Genomic DNA, 19666 nt, shown 5'->3' with positions numbered 1-19666 from the left:
TATTTTGGGATATCATTAGTGGGCCATGTGTCCAATAGATTAATAGTCTAGTGACACACATGTTACATATAAAACTCTTGGAAAGATTTTAGATGTAATCTAAGCTTTCACCATGGATTTCAAACCCTTGTTTGAGGGGATTTAAAAGCCCCTAGATTTGAAACCCCCAATTACTTTATGGTGTTGAACAACCATCCCCCAAATTCATGGTACCAAACAACCCCTAAAGGTATGTTTAATCCATTATTATGTTTCAATGATTAAAGCCATAATATGATGGAACTAATCCTGTATGGAGATGATACCCATACATAAATCTTAAATTGAACTATGTCAAACATTTGATCACCTCAATAGGGCCATGGCCCTTTAAACTGGATTGGGGCCAAGACTAGGCCAAGGCCATTGCTTTGAGGGCTAGGGCTTGGTCTGTTACCATTTCTAATTAATTTAGGCAAGACTGAGATAAAAACATTAAGGTTTAATGCTCATGTTTACCAATAATTCAAATAATTTTTCATATTTACTTGACATTGAGAGTGCTCATATTGTTAAATAGTCCCACATTGGGGACACTTCCCTTTTGTTAGGGTTTTGATAAAATGGGGGCCCCATGACAATTCCTACGGCGCCTAGTTCCCACCATCAACGGCACATGAGCTAGAGATCAAGGATATTCATCAAGGAAAATTATGGACATGCCATTCGCCAAATATTATGTTGTTATGCTCATTAGGCATGTCAAACTTGTATTTGTGAAAATTTGATAGTAATAAAAAGAAGTCCGACAATCCAAATTAAACATACATGTGTGATTAATCCACAAGTATGCTACCTTGATCTTTGGTATGTGGCATGTTTAAAGTGCACACTACCTAACGAATGGCCCAGATCTCTGAGATGTGTGCCATCCAAGGTGGGAATCAGGCCATGCATGGGAGCTGTAGCGCGGGCTTACATTCTATTAAAACCCTTTTGGTAAGGGTACTCAAATTATTATTATTATTATTATTTATTTATTTATTTATTTATTGCTTGTTTGGCTAGATTTATACAATTAGCAAAAGAATATTGAATCCATCAAATCTTATAATTAAACTTCCACTCTTAGCTACAGTGAATAGCCTTCTTCTTAAGCTTTCAGTTTCCTTTTTCATAATTAATTACAAATTGACTCACTGAGTGTAAGTTCCACTATTTTGGAGACAGCTGCAGCCCAACTGCAGAAGGAATCTTGAATTTTCAACCCTTCGATCCTGATAGCTATTGCAACGATTGTTGATTACTTGCCATGTGACCACAATACCACATGGTTTCATGGGTCTCTTTCGTGATCTATGCTTAGATGTTGATGCACTGATAGCCACCTCTTTTAGGATATTAGTTTGAATCCCGTTTGGACAAAATTCCCAATACTGGTTGGATAGATATCGTTTTTGGGCTTACACAAAGGGCCAAAAAAAGGTGGGCTAGAACCATGAGAATTGAAAAGTTAGGTAGGAAAAAAGCCAACACAAAAGGTCATGTGAACATGGACTGTATGCAAAAAGTCCAAAAGGATCATAAAATAGAAATAATGCTATTTCTTCTAACCCCCACATGAGTTTGAAATTTGTGACATTCACATGTGTCGTTACACTACAATGTATGACTTTCTCCCCATCCATAGAGAAGTCAGAAAATACAGCACAAACTCACTCTACCAAACTTGAACAGTAGGGAAGGTGGACAAGGCAAGAGTCATCTCTAATATCTAATAAAAAGGCAAAAAAAAAAAAAAAAGAATAAGTATCTTTATGCTTCCTTTTTTTTTTTTTTTGTGGGGGGGGGGGGGGGGTGTGGTGTTGAGATGGGATGCATATCTTCCCTATATGAATGGATCCTTTTTCTCCTTTTAGTGCCCATGATTGTGCCATCCAATTCACGGCAATGTCCCCAGCATATATTTAAAAATTGCAAATCACATGCACTCAAAGATGTCAAAATCCCCAAAGAGCTCCATTGAGAACTAAAAAAAGCTCCACCACTTCCATTATACGCTCTTCATTAATATAACTGGGGAGACAAGCAATCCACCACTGGGTCCCATATGCTAAAATAATAAGAGTAATCATTCACTTGTAAAACAACCATCTAAACAAGTTTTGTGTGCCTTACGAGACATGGTAATTAAATCAACCAATGATATTTCTCGGCTTTTGAGATGAAGGGATAGAGTTTGAAGCAATTTGTCTTCGAAAGCGCGAGACTATTAGAAGTCGATTGAAAATACATACCGCATATGTTAGAAAATGAGAAAACTTGGGGCCATTTGGAAGCTATTAAATTTGTGTATTGCACAAGCTATTTAGGTTATACTGTCGTGAATAAGTTAATTGGTTGTCAAACACCTTGAATAGAGAGAAAAGAGAGAATTTGATACATTTAGGAAAGCTTAAGAGGATTACTGCCACTGTAGCATTTATGGTATGCGACAAATGTAAGCAATTGGAGATTCATGGTGGCACATGCAGTAATGTGGGACATTTTAGCATGGTTGATTACACGTGACTCATTATGCATATTTGATTTATATCCATAAACCGTTGTGTTCTCACATGCACCGAGCTAGGATGGACTTTCATCACCTTTATTTCACCATTTTAATTAGTATAAACTATCTTCGTTGTCCTCATTTTCTGTAGACAAGTCTGACAAAACGCACTGGCACCCAAACAGCACCTCAATAAAAATTTTAATGAGAAATCACAGAAGAATGACAAAGAATAAGAGAAAGATGACAAGTGATGGAAATTTTACTAGCTAACAAGTTCTTTGAACTACTGAGGAATGATGTGGTCAGACCCAATGGATTGATGCTGATTAGATGCCTTTTGGTTGATGCTGTAATGGGGGGCCCACCCACGTGCCAACAACCTACACCATTGAAATGGTGTCTATTTTTTCATCGTGGAGGACAGGCCCGACCATACCACTCTTCTAATAAAATAACCGAACACGACAACTTGCAGAGGAAATTTTTGTCTCATTCTCTTCCCTCTCTCTTCTTCTCATGTAATTTTCCTTCACTGCACCTTTTTAATTCGTTCATACCTGTTTCCACATATGGACTGTTTTTCCTTTCTTCTTTTATAGTAATTTCATGACAAAGGGCCCACGTCTTTCCACAGTACACGGTTTTTACTTTTTGATAAATGGGCCCACGGCTTGGTGATCCAAACCGCCAGTACGATGGGCTGGAGCGTGGAAGATGGATGGTCTGGACTCGGATAAATGCAGTAACTCGTGAGAATAGGGTATCCTATAGTTATAGTCGATTAATACATGATCTGTACAAGAGGCAGTTGCTTCTTAATCGTAAAATACCTGCACAAATAGCTATATCAAATAGGAATTGTCTTTACATGATTTCCAATGAGATCATCAAATAAGGAGATTGGAAGGAATTCACCGGAATGATTTAAGCGGAGTTCCCCGGAGAATGACCTCCGGGAAGAAGCCTTCCACACTTGGCGGTCCCAGCACTTCGGTTACTAAGACAGAGACAGATTTGGGAGAGAAAATGCAGCAACAATGGATGAGGGCCAAAAATCAAACAGTCAGATCTTAGAATTTGGGTGAGTTTGCAGGGTCCATCAAATAGTTTAGAAACACAGAAGCTTGGCTCGAGTCAACTCAACTGGGTTCGGCCTCACTGTGGAAGATGGATGGCGGGCTCAATCCTTTGGTTTTTAATCAAGTAGACTGATAGAGGAGGGAAATGTTGCTAGCAGTGGAAAAGGGCCAAATATCAAACGACCAGGTCTTAGAATTTAGGAGATTTTTGGCGTCACAGCAGGGTCCATCAAATAGGTGGTAGACTCTCAGGAGTTTTGACACCCGGTCAAGGGTTCAAGTATCCATAGGTGGTGAAATCCCACTACGGCATGGGGGGGGGGGGACCTGATCCATAGCTCAAGTAGTAGACTGAGTGAAAATATCCTTATTTCAACATTGAGGTCTTGGTATCGATTCCCTCGTGGGGGTGGCTAACAATAGAGTGTCTACTAAAAGTGGGGTGTGTACTAACAAGTTAACCCCAAAAACTAAAAAAATAAAAAATCAAATAGTTTAGAAACACAGATGCTCAGCTCAAGTTGACTCAACTGGGTTTGGGCCTCACTGTGGAAGATGGATGCTTTGGAAACCGTCTACGATTTATGGTCCCAATCTTTTGGTTTCTAAGATGTAGTCCGATGAGGGGGTCCTCATTGCAGCAACAGTGGAAAAGGCTCAAAAATCAAACAGTCAGATCTCTGAAATTGGGGGATTTTGAGTGGTCCCAGTCCACAACGGGTCCATTAAATAGTTTAAGAACATGAAAACTCGGCCCGAGTCGGCCTGACTGAGTTTGGGTTGACTGCGGAAGATGAACGCTCTAGAGACCTACTACACTTGATAGTCCCAACCCTTCCATTTATAAGGACTAGACCGATGAGAGGGAAAAAAAAAATGCAGCAATAGTGGAAAAGGCCCAAAAATCAAATGGTCAGGTCTAAGAATTTGGATGATTTTGGGGGGTCCCCAGTCCACAGCATGGTCCATCAAATACTTTAGAAACATGGAAACTTGGCTCGACTCATCTCAACTCAAAACCCAGTCAAGTCGAGTTGAAAACTTGGACTTGTTTGGATGCCATTTTTCAGTAATATTTTGATATTTAAAACATGAATAGTATAAATTATGTTGAGCTGTGCCTAATCGGGCCTCAGTTTTGTCAAGTTTCATCAAGCTTTGTTAAGTTCTACCGAGTTTTTGAGTTTTCTCAAGTTTTGACCTAGTCATGGCCAAATTATTTTTTTTTCCAAGCCTTCTTAAAATCTGGTTGAGTCGAGTCAGCGTAGTAAGTCTCTCCTAAATTTATCCTAATTGAAGAAGAAAAGCTTTATGGATCAATTATTTTTATAATAATTGATTGGATAGTTATGGTGGTTTGACCAAAATCATTCATGAAAAATACATGCAGTAAAAAAAAATGAACTAGAAAAGGGATTATCTAGATTGATTATTAATGCCATCTTCCTTTATATCGACTATCCACTTTCCAAGCAATCAATTGGATGGTTAGGATAGAATGTTTAATGCAATTCTTGAGGATTATATGCAATCAAACTTGGGGCCCACATGATGGATTATCCTTATCAACGCTAAGACCCAATTTCCTAAATAAATATGGGCCATCTATTTGCCTAACAATTGATTGCATGGTGAGGATGATCTGATCAAAGTGATCCTTGCAAGGCACTTTTGATCAAGTGTCAGGCCCGTGTGATGATTGGTCTAGATTGATTATTAGAACCGTCCATTTTTCTGGCCATTGCTTGGATGATTAGAATGATCCAGTCAAAGTGATTCTTTTTAGGTACATGCAACTGAAAGTGGGGCCACATGGTAGATTGTCAAGATCGATGATTATACCATTTTCCCACAATCCATATTTCTCGTTCATATTAAATGTAGTATAATGATTATAGTCATATATTTGAACCATCTGTCGAGCGGACCCCACTTCTGATTAGCTCCCTTGAGAATTGCCTTGATTAGATCATTCTAACCAACTAATCAATTTCTTGGAAAATTAATGGTCCAAATTGATTGCAAGAAAATAAATGTGGTTATCCATCTGGGCCATCCATCATGTGTGGCCGAGTGTAGATTCAATATAACATCTCAAGAATCGCTCTGATTTGTTCATTCTAACCATTGGATCAATTGCTAAGAAATCGACATTCCATATTGATTATACGAGAATGAGTGTAATCATCATTACGGATTGTCCATCATATGGGCCCCACTATTGAGTGCATCATGTATTCCTCAATAATGGTTTTGATCCGACTATCCTAACCATCCAATCAATTGCAAGAAAAATGGAGGACTCATATCGTTTGTAGGAAAATAAGCCTAATTAGTCTGGACCATCCATCATGTGAGCCCCACATTTGATTGTATACATTCCTCAAGAATCACTTGCATCGGATCATCCTAACCTTCCAATCAATTGTTGGGAACATGGACGATCTGCATCAATGGTAGGGAAATGGATCTAATCATCAATCCGAACCGTTAGAGGGGCCCACTTTTAAATTGCATGTTTCTTCAAGAATTGCTTGATCAAATCATCTCAACCACCTAATCAATTGCTAAAAAATAGGCAATCCATATGGATGCCAGGAAAATAGGTCTAATCACCAATATGGGTCGTCCATTATGAAATTGAAGAGTTGTATTGTTTGTAAGAGAATAGGTCAAGCCATTGATCTATAATAAATATCCGTGGATCCTACCCTGGCCATGTGCATGTAAACCCCTGTCAATCACTCTCATTAGAGAATACTAACACCCAAGTCATCTATCACTGAAATGAATGGTTGGAATTGACTCCAAAAAAGGGACTTTGCAAACGTCTTCTTAAACCATCTTCACCAAACAATCCAAACTTGTTAGAACTGTGCTAGTTTCTAAAGCCAAGAAAATAAATTGTATAATATATATATATAAAATTTCCAATATTGTTACTGATGGTTCGTATTCAGGCTCATAGGGTCCTTACTCACGGCTTAGTGGTAGGCTCAGAATAGTAATTTCAACACTAAGGTCATGGGTTCAAGTATCTATCATGGTGTGTGTGGGTATAAGGGTGTGTGAGTAAAATAAATAAATATTCAGGCTGGTAAAATAGCTTTCCAACAAGATGGTGAGGATCAAAGGGTACCATGTCCCCTTCTACATATATATGATGGGCATTGGCAATGGAATAAGATAAACTTTTCACAATGTAGTCCCTAGCTTCACATAGTATCATAGACATCTTGATCGCTGATTCTAGCACATCGGCCATACCCATCTCGACTGCTGATTCTAGCACTTTGTTGCATGTTTGAAGAATAAAGAGACATGATTTTCTAATTAAGGTAGTGATGTAGCTAGTGCCCAGATAAAAGAGGAGATCCTCGTCTTCTTCTCAAGAATAAACCCTTGAATCCTCAAGGTGAGTGAAATCTCTAAAAAGAAGAAACAAAAAGTGATGTTGTCGGTGAAAGTGTGTTTATAAAACCATCTCAACTCTAAATATCTAATCTTTTCAAAATAATTTTTTTAAAAAAATAGTAAATTTATTAAAAATAGTCAATGACTTCTAAACTTTCTCAACCTCATTTCCATTATTTAAATAAGACTTTTAGCTATGTTAAGACTTCCAACCCCTAAGACACTCTAAAAATAATAAAATTTGTATCTTATTAAAAATAATAAATTTTAGCTAAAAACTCATAAGTAATCCTAAAATAATATATTTCTCAAAAACTATTTTAAGATAATCGCATTGGGCATTGGTGTAGAGCTTATTGATAGCTTTTCAACAACATATTATACATGCAAAACGAATAACTAATCTCATAGTTATGGTCATCAGGAGTTACAGTGCGCGCTAAGACCCTTGGATCGAACTTTCAAACCCAATTTCTTTGGATCTTTCTCATCCATAAGATTTTCCTTGACTTTTCATACATTAGACACTTCCGCTAGAAAATTTAAACTTGTCCTAGAATTTAGAATCCTAGTAGCACCTCATAACACTGCCTTTATACCATGTCTTCTTTGGTTGGTAGCAAGTGATGATGAATGCCAATGCATCAAATTATCATTTCATCCGATAGGATGGAACTTTATAAAACATCTTTCCTTTTGTTTCTTTGCAATCTTTAGTAGATACGAATTGATAACTTCTGCCTTCTTTATAATAATGTATTTGTGATTGGTCGCTCTCAATTAATGTCAACTGGCCCCACTGCTCTTGCGATCTATATTGGCCTCTATTTATGCACTTCAGGCAATGTGGAGTAGGTGGAAGGTGTTAATCTCCATTGTGATAACCATGAATATTGTGTTTGCCTCCCTTGCGAATAACCATAAAACCATGGATACATCCATTGTTTCTGTCAGGCCATCTAGCAACTGTTGTTTTATGTAAATTGAATTATTATTATTTAGATGAATTGTTAATCCATCTATGGATCCGTTAAAGAATTGAATGGTGGATTCCTATTGGCATAGCACGTTTAGATTAATTGATCCATTGGTGAATCCATAAAGTAATCCAGTAGTAGATTCCTTAAGAGTAACTCATTTGATTGCATAGGTCAACTCTTCTTCTTCTTCTTCTTCTTCTTCTTATCGTTGGTGGATTCCTCAAAAGACAATCCTTAATCTACACTAGTCCATCATTAATATTTTCATCTTTATCTTCTTCAATATCTGATGAAAGAATCCAATTTCCTAAGTTAACCTCACCTTTATAAATGCAGCCTGTGGTTTGGCATGGTTATTTGAGCACAAATTGATTGACCACAGCCCTTAGGACAGTCACAAGCCGTTGGTCTTCACTATTATACTAGCAATTCATGGCCTTTAGTCAACTGAACGAGTAGTCAAGCTTACCTAGGTTTTGGATCAGCCTAATGTGTTTTGGGTTCTACGATGAATATGAGGCAGCAAACCAGATCAACCAGTGAATTTCATGCTTGTTCCCCACACGTAGCACTCAAAATGACAGGATTGTCTAATCATTGGATTTCTGGGACACATTCCGGATTGCTTGCAGCCCTAATCTCTATGGGGCCGACCGTGATGTGTGTGTTCACCAGCTCATTTTGGGACATGAGCCAAAGCTCAAGTGGACTATACCATGAAAAATAGTGGAGATTTAATGTCAACTGTTGAAAACCTGTTAGGAGCCACAGAAGTTCTGAATCGGACTGTTATGTGTGGTTCTTTTTCATTCAGGTCAGAGTCCGGTGTGCTTGCCTTTCATCCAGGTTAAGAGTCAATGGTGGGCATTTTTATCCCTGTTGTTTCTTGTGGTGTGGTCAACTTGAGTTTTGGATTTGTCTCATGTTTAGCCTCATGTCCTAAAATAAGCTGTCAAAACAGATGGACAAGAGTAGATATAACGTATACATCATGGTGAGCCCCACAGAACTTAGGGCTGCAGACAATCCACCTCCTTATGCACCATTGGATATCTCAAAACGGAACCCTAGGTGAACCATTTTATTGCCAAGGCTGAGCCCCACATGCTAATTGGGTGGTCCACGGAATATTATGAGAAGGTCTCTAGTCCAACCAGTTGGACCACAAGTTACGCTCCACACCTAGCCGGTAACTTTCACCCTTTCATGTGCTTTCAACATCCAACTGAGTCGATAGAGGCTTGCCCCACCATGTAGATTACTTCATGAAAAAATCATCCACATCCATTCAATGAGTGGTCCCTACATGTATTTTGCTATTTATCAATGACTAAAAATTATTTTCTACGGTGTGGTCATAGAGTCAGACCATCTGTGTACATTGATTTCAATGGTGTAGCCCACCTGATGAATGAACCATCCTGGTTGTCATGTGGGGTGTTTTGTATGTACACAAGTGACAAGTCGGTGGAAAAAAAAAAATGTTGTTTGTTAAGTGCACATGCAAATCAAGTGCAATCTAGCAATTTTATTACAACCCCTTTACTCTCTTTAAAGTATTTTTCTTCGTCTTGCGATTGAACAGCAAACCTTGTGTGATTTCTTTGAAATCGACTGAAGAAAATAAAAGAAATGAGAGCTTTATAGCGACGGTTCTGTGAGACTCTGAAGGAGAGCTTGTGTTCTGTAGTTAAGCCTGTCCCCTGCCTAGCCACCATTCATGCGCAGTCGTGGACAAGATCTGACCTTTCATCAGGTTATCAGAGCAGTACCATGAAAGAACCATTGGCATTAAAGAAAAAAAAATCATTAGTAAAAATAAAAAGTATATAAATTGGATGATGTAAGACAATTAACCACTTGCTCTAAATGCTCGAACTGCCCAGTGTAAAAATGTTTATGCATTAATTACTCCCGGTGAGGAGTATCGAACACAAGACCTCCCACTCCGATACCAATTTGATGCAGGACAATTAATCACTTGCTATAAAAGCTCCAACTGTTAGAGTATAACGAATTAATCCATTTATCTCATAACTCAGACCCTATATCCCATAGGTTAAAACCTTGACCGAACCCACTTCATGGGCCCCAAATCATATGGGCCGCCCATCTCGAGTGTGTCCCTGCATCCCACAGGCTACCCCACCCGAGCCCGATGTGAAATGCGCATTAATCACTCCTAGTGAGGAGTCTCGAACACGAGACCTCCCCCGTGGGCCCCAAATCGTATGGGTCACTCACGCCGAGTATGCCTCTCTATCCCACAAGCGATCCCACTTGAGCCCAGTGTGAAAATGCCCCTGCATTATTGGACAATCAAACTATCTAATTGATAGGCTAAACTGTACTAGTGTATGGTGCCTCTTCATTTGTATATGAAATCGAAGTAGACAGGTTAGATGGCCTCATCAGTCTAAGTTTGAAACTGTGGACAATACATGGTACTACAGATCTATTGAATTGTCCAGATCTCATGTATGTGTCCCATCACATGATTTTTATATCAAGGAGTCGAGACCCCATACCAAATGAGATTGATCAACCACAACCGATGGTCCATCTTACAAGCATCACCGTTGAAAATATTCAAGGTTAATGGGTCACAACCATTGCAACTCATTTCAATCGGATTAAGAGACATTTTGTTTGTTGGAAAGTCGAAATACGGTTTGACATTTTCTAAGTATGGCTAAGGAGAACATATTAAATCTTTTCCAGCATTATTAACATGTATCTTCCAATTCCATGGCCATTTCAAATGGTCAGGATCTTTATTGTTCTTTTTCAATCAAGATGCGTGGCGACACATAAACATATGTAATTAAGAAAAATGTCAGGCATGTCAGAGTCGTATTCAACTTAAATCAATTGAAGGCTTATTATCTGAGGTGGCAAACTAGCCGGATTAGAATCAAACTTATGGAGGTTGACATGACTGATCAGCCAACAATTATTACACCAATAAAAAAAAATTAAGAGGAAAGAGTTAGTCCTACAAAATGGATTCTTTTTTCCTTTAGTTATGGACTTTTCTTTAACAATGACAGTATATTAGGTTTCTAGAAAATCAATAATGAACGGATGAAATTAAAAATAAAGATACATCTATAATTTTATGGATTTGAAAATTAGAACAATACAATCAGCAAAAAAAAAAACTAGGTAGAGAAGAAAATAAATATCTACAACTACTTGTGCTATCAAAATAGCTACAGAAAATACCAAACAATCGTGAGACGGTCATAGTGTGAAGTCACTAGGATATGACTAGGGGTGCACATCGAACCGGTAGAACCGTGGAAGCGAACCAGAACCGACCAAACGGTCTGGTTTGGTCCAGTTCTAGAGTGCACCGGTTCCAGTTCCGGTTACACAAATCAAATAACTGATTCCATCGGTTCGGTTCTCAGTTTGGGGGTATGTAGAGCCGAACCGAATCGTGAACCGATCCGTATAACCAAACCGTGGAACCGAACCTAGAACCCAACTTGGAACCGAACCAGGAACCCTTTGATTGTTTCCATATTTGACTCATGATTTATGGTTTACAATGCACTATTTGATTGTTTCCATAAATGTATTTTTGCACACCTTGTACAATATCTAAACTATTCATCAAATGGATCAGAACACAAATGGACATGGGTTAGATTATAAAATAAAACATGCAATTAGGTTGGATTATAAAAAGCCCAGAACCGTGGAACCAATCCAAAACCGAACCGGTTTTAATGGTCCGGTTCTGGTTCGATTCTAGGGTGCTAACGGTCCAGTTCTGGTTCCAAATATCTTAAAACCGTTAGGAACAGTTCAGTTCCGGTTTCACCCCAGAACCGAACCGAACCGACCCGTGTGCACCCCTAGATATGACTAGTGATTTGCCAAGGACTCAATAATCGGGAATCCGACAATGATGGTCATGGATATTCAATCTACTCCTAGGAGCGTACTACAGCAATAACGCTGAATAATAGTAGATCTAAACTAAACTGAGGATTTTGAATTTACTACAACGTGATTGGACAAAAGTGAAATATCTAAGCTAAGAAGTTAAAAACTAAAGATAAGCAACACCGTGATATAGAGAGATTGATTGTTTGTGGCGTAAATCCAAAACTCTTCTTTGAGTGCTGCTTTTATATGTTCCTGAGAAGCGATGATTGTGTTGTAGTTTCCTTGTGAATTTTTTTTAATCGTACATTGGTTATGTTTTAACAGCATTTGGATACCTCATTGTGTGTTGCCATTGTATTATAATTTTCTTCCTAATCGTGCGTACAGCTCCGAGCAAGCTTGCTTTTAGAAGGTTACGAATCACTGATCACTGGGTACTTATAGTTCTTCTCTAACACGAGTACGATTTCCTCTTGTTTTTCATATATGAGTATTGACATGTGGTGATTTATCACTGGGTAAGGTAGACTGTGACAACCTACGTGTAAACATTTAAACTAAAGTAATTAGAAAGGGAGGGCCCTTACTCATGCCTCAATACTAGATTCTCAGGAGTTTCAACATGAGGTCATGGATTTGAGTACCCATTGTGGTGAAATTCCAATGTGGTGTGAGTGCATGGGTCTGTGTGGGGTGCGAATGCATGGATTTTAATAAATAAATAAATAAAGAAGTAAATGGAGAGGAATGGGCCATAAAGGACGGCCCCTACACAATGGACAATTCATATCAAGGATTGAACCATTTCAACTACGGTCAATATAACTCTTCAAAAAAAGAAACACTATAATCAATATAAATTATCCATTTTTGTAGCCATTGTCCGACCTTTTATGTGCATTTTCTAGATCCATGCAGTCAGACTTATGCTACTTGATGCGTGTTATGTGGCCCATTTACATGTGAGAGGATACTTCAGTCAAAACCATATGTTCATAATGTGTATGCTAATTTGCTAGGTCAAATATTAAATTGAAATATATTTTTGCACTATGTATTTTTTCATAAACAAATGTGAGAAAATAAATTTAATAATAAAAATAAATTTCAATTAGTTAAATAGGAAAATTCTTCACCGTGCAAAGATGTGAAGACAAACTAGCCCCAGAGGGAGGAGATCCAGTAGCTCACTAGGAGTGAAAATTTTCATGCATCACATCAGCGTTATGAATGTAGCACATGTATGCGATTATCCGAACCACGTGTCTTGTAGGCTCCGCCATTGATTGGCCGTTGACTAGAAATTATTTGATTAGACCACCCCTACCATTTCATTAATGGTCTTACCATTGGTTGTGAGACATTGCCCATCTTTTTACTTCTAATGCCTATTTTTAAAGACATTGTTGGTTTGGGGATTTTGGTCTTAGATGGCCCCACATTGTAACATAGTTGTGAAAGGAGTTCATGCAGACCAAGCCTAAAGATTTGTAACCGTTAATTTACTTTTTCATTTTTTAGACAATGAAAATGCCCATATGCCTCTTGTATCATAAAGAGAAAATTTATTTTAAAAAGGACTAAGTCCCATCCAAAATCGAAATTCAGTCTACCCCTGATCGATCTGATCCATTCATTTTAATCGGACAACCATAAACTTACGATATGATTTTTTCCTGTTTTCTATTTAAAGTTTTCTATGGCCCACAATTACACTAATGTTGTGAGTAATAAACTGATTTCTCATGTGTGATTCATCTGTGATGAGTTTTGCCCTCAAACTTGGATCGACGATATGAAATTAAAATTCCCTATATGTGGACGAGATGAATTTACTTGAAGACAATCTAGTAGGCCCACATAAGATGTGGATAGGTTCAAAACATGAATTATTTTGCACGAGTTTAGTCGTTTCCTTCTTCCTTAGTTTATATATATATATATATATATATTATTCACAGGAGTCCTTTCTTCTTCCTTCCTTAATTTTCTTTATAATTGTTTCTTAAGTTTTTATTATTTGGTATAAATGGTTAAAGTTTGTGAAAAGAAATAGGGTGTGGAAGAAACTCATAATTAATGATTTTTTTTTTATAATGGAATGATTTTGTAATAAAAGAATATTGTAATGCATGAATTTTGTAATAGAAGAATGTTGTAATGGATAAATGTGATGAACGTTGGAATTGATGAATTTTTGTAATGAAAAAATGTTAAGGTAGATGTATGTTTTAATGGATGAATATTATATGGTAGATAATCGATATTTATTATTGATTGCTCATATTCACTGTAGATCACTGATATTTTTATTGTGGATCACCGGTATTTAATATAGATTGTTAATATTCACTATGGACGGCTGGTATTAAGAGTTTTAGACCGTTAATATTAAGAGTAGACCGTTGATATTTCCACAGTAGATCGTAGATATTCATTACAGGCCTTCGATTTGATGAAAACAGCCATAACTCTCTCACTACATATTTGATTTGGATGATATTGTCCACTAAAAATAGGGGGAAAAAATGATTTCTATGCTATAAAACCTTAAAGTTTTAATAGTTCTCGCCATGACCATGTCAATGTACAGGGCCATTTGGACCAAAAACACGCGGTTTTGCATCAATGTCCAGTTCAGCATTGAAGGCACTGAATGAACAGCTCTGATCTTGTCCATGTATACTATGCTGATGGCAGTGACCGCCGTGCATGGGGACCCACAGTTTCCCCAAAGAGCAATTTGTGTGATGTTTCACCATCAGGTAGGCCAAACTTGGCAATCACAGCCATTCATCTGTAGGGTCCGCCGTAAATGGCCCACCATGTGAAGATCCCAATGAATTGAAGATGTGCCAGGCACCATGGTGGGCCGGCCAACCAACGAACAATTAAAAATGAAAAAGGTACCAATGGTTCCACATTCACCAAGCAGAAGTGCAATAGCTTGACCGCTTAGGGTCGTCCAATATGTGTGATTTTTTGCACCATGGGATGCACATAATGAGCGCACCAGATGAACCATTCTGATCACCAAGGCTGGGCCCCAGGTAGATGCCCCACATATTAATTAGGCAGTCTACCAACTACTAAAAAATTACATATATATACCCACCTTTTGTAGAATAAGTGTATTCTACAAATTCTACAAACGTCGTGTGTATATAAAATCCAATCCAACCATCATAAGGGTTATATGGGCCACATGTGAATTTGCAGGTTCTTTTCGTTCGTTTGTTGTTTTGTATGGTGTGGCCCACCTGATAATTGTATAGGCTTATTTTTTAGAAGTTCCGTCATCACCCTGAGGCTCACCTAATGAACAGGTTGGATCGTACAAATAAAAATTAGCAAACCACACCGTCCAAAATAATGGACCACCACTCATAAATCTCCAATTTTCCCGAGGAGACATTATTTCGTGGGAGTGGATAAGGTGTTAACCGGGTAACACCTTAGTGGGTGTTACCCTTACCGTGGGGCCCACCTTGACGTCCATCGGTTTTTTCAGCCCATTTTAGGACGTGGTCTCAAAAAAATAAGCAGATCTAATCTCAGGTGGACCACATCACAGGAAACAATGGTGATTAAATAGTCACTATTAAAAACTTCCTAGGGCTCATCGTAATGTTTATTTACCATCAAAACTGGATAATAAGGTCAAACAGAACTGGATGGAGTAAAAATACAAAGATGTGCTTGATCCAAAACTTTTGTAGCCCACGAGTTTTCAATGGTCACTCACCACTTTTTCTAGTGGTGTGATCCACCCAAGATTAGGATCTGATTAATTTTTGGTATAAAGTCGTTAAATGATCTTTAAAACCGGATGGAAAGCGTGGATACCCAACATATTCATCAAAGTGGGCCCCACGCGGTAAGGGTAACACGTACTCCGCTCCCTTATTTCGTGGCCTCAAATTAAGCCACTCACTTCAAATTCCAAAAACCCCACCTATTTTAAGGCCTTGATCTAACCACCCCACATGAAAAACGACCCCTCATTTCCAAAATTAGTAGAGGGCTGGCCTAATCTCCATAAATAGCCCCTCTCTTGCCTTGAGAGAGAGAGAGAGAGAGAGAGAGAGAGAGAGAGAGAGAGATGGCTCGAATAAAAGTAGCTGCAATGGTCCTCATGTGCATGTTACTGGTGTGCCAGAAAGTGGTTGTGTGCATGAAAGTGGTGGGGCCCTGTCACAAACAATGCATGCGTGATTGCATGAGTTATGAGGTGGCCACACATGAGGGTTGCGATTCCCAGTGCACATTAGCGTGTGAGATGGCTGAAGACGGAGACGGTGAAGATGTGATTGATGGACCTTCAGGCGCCCCGATGATGACATCCAGTGCAGCAAGGCTTTCCCATAGATGGTGGTGAAATGGACCACTACCAAATGATCGGTCACAGTTATACAGGCGCGATTGACTTCCTGTGTTTTTCTTAAGATATCAAGATTTATACATTCTTAACCTAGGCATTATGACCATGAAAGCCTGTTAGCTGATGATTTTGATAGAGATCAGCTGTTACAAATGATGTTATTAAAAGGCCTCTGATGATTGCATTTAAGGGAGAAAATTAGATATCAGTTACAATTTTCTCTATACGTTGGGACTTTTTGAACCCTCGAAAACAATGTAAATACAAAACAATTATGGAGATTTCACTTACACCACAAATTTATATATTTTTATATTTCCTGCTCATGGACACCATCAAACCACGCCAGAGTATCTAAGTTTTTCTTCTCCCGCCTGGCCTCATCCAAGACGGTGCGGTCCTTACCATGGGGCCCACTCTGATGTATGTATTCTTTATCCATGCTGTCTAAGATGGTGATCATACTAGGGAATGAGCCCAAAAATGAAGTAGATCCGATTCTCATGTAGAGCATACCATAGGAAACAGTGGTGATTGATCATTAATGAGCCACAATCACTAGGTTGTGGCACGTTGGCAAGAGACGCTACACGTCTTGGCAAGCGGCCACAAGTGCAAAAGCGTGGCCAAGAGCAACACTACATATCTACCGTGAACCACACGTATACAGTCGATGCACAAGGGTGATCCGTCCGACCAAGCTGTCACTTCATCCAAGTTGTCAGATCAAACCCCGGTTATCGTAGAGGATCAAAGGGGCGGGCTCCTATTAGCAGCGGAGAACGTATCAACCTCACATTGACCAGTCTCGGCTAGCTCCATCGCTGAAATGAAGAATGGTCAAACCTCTCCCTATTATGAAGAGGTCTGGAGGAAGGTGAGTCATCCCAAATTCCTAATTATACCTAAAGGGATGACTTGCACTCAAAAGTGGCATTGGCAAAGATGATAAGCTGCTAAGCAAAAAGAATTGGCCTACATAAAGAATAAGCCTCGGCCAATGGCCATGCAACCACATCAAACGTTGAGAATTCCCCAACCAGGAGAAGAGCATTTGGCTATGAATGCAATCAATTTGGTAGTGAAAACTGTCCCGGATGATCATTACTTATGAGCCATTTGAATGGGAGCAAACGGAAGTAAATGGGTGGAATTACGAGTAAATAGAGGTAAATCATATTTGGGGTGTCTTTGGATGGGAGTAAATGCATGTAAATGAGCATATAAATAAAATCATCTTTAAAGGGGGAATTTGGAAGTAAATTGGGTGAAATGCCTTTTTGAGCTCCCTTAGATAGTCGCACATGTAAGTAAAGTTGTTCGCCATACACATGTCACACGAATAATACCTTGAAACAATCTAAATATGGATACATAACTAAAATCACACTAAAAGAATGATTCAAACTGTCCAAATGATGATCATTTAAATATACGGTTAAAAAACGTTGGCAAGTTACTTGTTTGGGATCCTTTTATCTGTGGTCCACCCAATGCTTGAAATTACATCATTTATAGCTAAAAGATATATTTCAATAAGCTTATTACAATCATTCTATTAAATATCACATATGTAATACTAAGTTGTGATATTAAAGCTAATTTGAGATATCACATATATTCCTATAAATATAATGAAATTTTCAAATGCATTCAAATTCCTCTCATTTACTCCCCTCCAAATAGAATATTTTGATTTTAAATGCATTTCATTTACACCTATCCAAATACAACTGTGCAAGCCATTTACTCCCAATTCATTCACCTCCAAATTTATTTCCCATTTTCTTCCATTTACAAGCTCCTAATTGACCCCTTAAATTAATGGAGTAGTTTATTGAAAAAAGTTTTGGAAAAATGTATCAAAATGTAAATTCTATATTAAGTAGGCAGTTTTTTTGTAAAATTTTCTAATTTATTTAATTGTTAAATATCGAGTCAAGTCTTCAGGTCAACCGAACCCCACTCAAATTTTCGATTAGAACTTTCCTAATACAGGCATCATGCAATTGAGGAATTAAAGGATCCTCATCAGTAAAGTTAGATTAGACGTGAGATTCTGTACATGTGAGGCTCATTGCCTGGTGATCAAAAGGTTCACCTAATGGACCTCTCACCATGGACGATAGGCACTCCAGTAATCTCTCAGATTGGAAAGTTGGATGATCTCAACTCTTTGATTAGTTAAAAGAAATTTCTTTTAAAAAAAAAAAGAAGAAGAAGAAAAAGAAGAAGAAAACAATATACTTTAAATGAGGAAAAAAACAGAAAATTAAAGGGTTAGGATCTGACAAATTGGAAGATTTTAGACGCATTTCCCATCCACGGTGGGTCCATCAGATGAACCTCCTGGATCAGAAACAAGTGGGTCCCATATGTGCGGAATCATGAGCTAATCACGTTGATCAACATGTACACCTTACTTGGATTTTCAGTATGTACATCAACTAATAATACAACAATGGTGGTGTCCCTCATGGGGAAATATAACCTTTTCGATTGGTGGCCAGGAAATAGGCATTTAGGAACGAAAGTGGGAGTCCTAGTTCATGCATCATGGCCTTCCGCTAGTCATATGAAAATCAATGGAGTGTCCTAATAGATGATGGACTATCTTGCGTGTTATTTAAAAGCTTTTGGTATATTGATGCCCAGGTAGAGCATATTACTCTTGATACATAAGTACTCATAACTTGTACCTGTGAAGTACATAAGTTAAAACCATCTAAATTGTCTCATAGGGGCCAAGTCACAGCCCCAAAATCATATCGTTTAGAAGCCCAAACCTCTAATTCATGGATACTTGTTTGTTGAAATAGGATTATTGGATTTTTTTTATTTTTTATTTTTCATTCTTAACTATCTAATAAATGTCCACCAATCTGATAGTCAGATAATCAAATAAGCAGTAATTTTTTCTCACCATTTAACTAAATTTAGAATCATAATTTGGACCATGGTTTTAAGACTCAAAACGAGATTAATGTGACTTGTCTGAGTTGACTTGGACTCAGTTGGACCTGATCTAGTTTCATACTCCGAGTCACCGCTGACTTGAGCAAGTTATGACTCGACTCTGGGCTGGGTAAGTCAAATCAAGTTGCCAAGTCTTTTAGCCATGATTTGGAAAGTTCATTTGACATATTTGTATGTCATGTATGCAATTTCTAAGTAATTTCTCAGTGCTTGAGCATTATCTATCATGATCATAGATCATGGTGGGTCCATTTATCCTTCCCAAATCACTATTCCATCATGATCAGTAGGTGATCCTCTAAGCAAAGGACATCATCCGGTCTGGTGTATATGCATTGCGCTGGATAGTTTCCTTTTCCATTACAATCAAACTAACAGCTTTTTTGTTCCATTCAATTCAAAA

This window comes from Magnolia sinica, chromosome 13 (assembly GCF_029962835.1).
Source record: "Magnolia sinica isolate HGM2019 chromosome 13, MsV1, whole genome shotgun sequence".
Taxonomy (NCBI): Eukaryota; Viridiplantae; Streptophyta; class Magnoliopsida; order Magnoliales; family Magnoliaceae; genus Magnolia; species Magnolia sinica.
This window is presented reverse-complemented; position numbering follows the sequence as displayed.